A 1391-nucleotide genomic window follows, 5' to 3' on the forward strand; every position below is an offset into this window, starting at 1 on the left:
ACACACACACACACACACACACACACACACACACATACAAATACTCACACACACACGCATATACACACTTAAACATGCGCTCACTGATACACCCGTACATCATGCTATCTATCTATTTATTTATGTATCTATCTAGCTATCTGTCTGTCTGACGAATTTTGCGTATGCAGATTCACCCTTTCACCTTTTCTTCATTGTGCCTTGCTCGTTATTACTAAGTCAAGCATGTGGGCCCCCCTTCTCTCCTCTCTCTCTCTCTCTCTCTCTCTCTCTCTCTCTCTCTCTCTCTGTGTGTTAAGGGTGTGGATGAAACACAGGATTCCAGGAACACACAAATGTCTGACGTGTGTTCTTGTGCGTTCCTATGCGTATGCATGAGTTTGTCAGTTTGCCTGTGTTTACCGACCAGCCCTTGGAGAGACGGGTAGTGCATTACAAAGAACTTTTGAAAGGGTGTTGGCTTTCAAAATTCATTGGATGGAGAAATAGCTTCTGCACTGAGAGATGTTCTTTTTTAAGGGGTAAATTATTTTATATGATATAGTTGAAACTGTGTTTTTAAGTTCAACGGCGCAACTTGAGGATTGAAGGTGAAAATTGAAATATCATATTTGAGAAATTTTTCATTGAAATTGGGATGAAGAAAATGTGGATAGACAAAGAGATTGTTAAATGGGAGAATGAAGGGATAGATAGATGGATGGGTAGATGGGTGGATGGATGGTTGGATGGATGAATACAGATAGATCGATCGACAGATCGATAGATCGATAGATCGATAGATAGATAGATAGATAGATAGATAGATAGATAGATAGATAGATAGATAGATAGATAGATAAATAGATAGATAGATAGATAGATGGATAGATAGATAGATAGATAGATAGCAGTAGAGTTCTCGACTTTGTAGCACTTTTTAAGTAAATACTGTGATCTAGAGACGTTATCTAGAACCTACATCTATTGTGCTTAGGTGTATCTCTAAAATGTCTACTTAAAGTCAGGGAACAAAACAGTGTTATGACTTCAAATCAGTAAAAGTAGACTTTAAAATCGCGCTCGCCTCCCCCCTTCTCACTTTCGAAACTTAATTGACTAGGACGGACATCTGAGGTCTGTATTCTGGTTGGAGAGTCATGTGGATCGCCGTGTTATCATACGCAGGAGTCGTTTTAACCGTTTTTTTAAATGGCGGTAGTTGGGGGGGGGGGAGGGGAGGGGGCATCGTTTACATTTTCACTAAATCAGACCATCTTAGGCTTAAAAAATAAACATCACTTTTACTATCAAAATTCCCCATTTTTTATGAGGACGAATGTTTTGAAAACCTAATATCTACTGCCTACTGAAAATGGAATTCATCGGATTTGGTAGTGGTGGCGGAGGGG

The sequence above is a fragment of the Aplysia californica genome, unplaced genomic scaffold (genome assembly GCF_000002075.1).
Source record: "Aplysia californica isolate F4 #8 unplaced genomic scaffold, AplCal3.0 scaffold00396, whole genome shotgun sequence".
Classification (NCBI taxonomy): Eukaryota; Metazoa; Mollusca; class Gastropoda; order Aplysiida; family Aplysiidae; genus Aplysia; species Aplysia californica.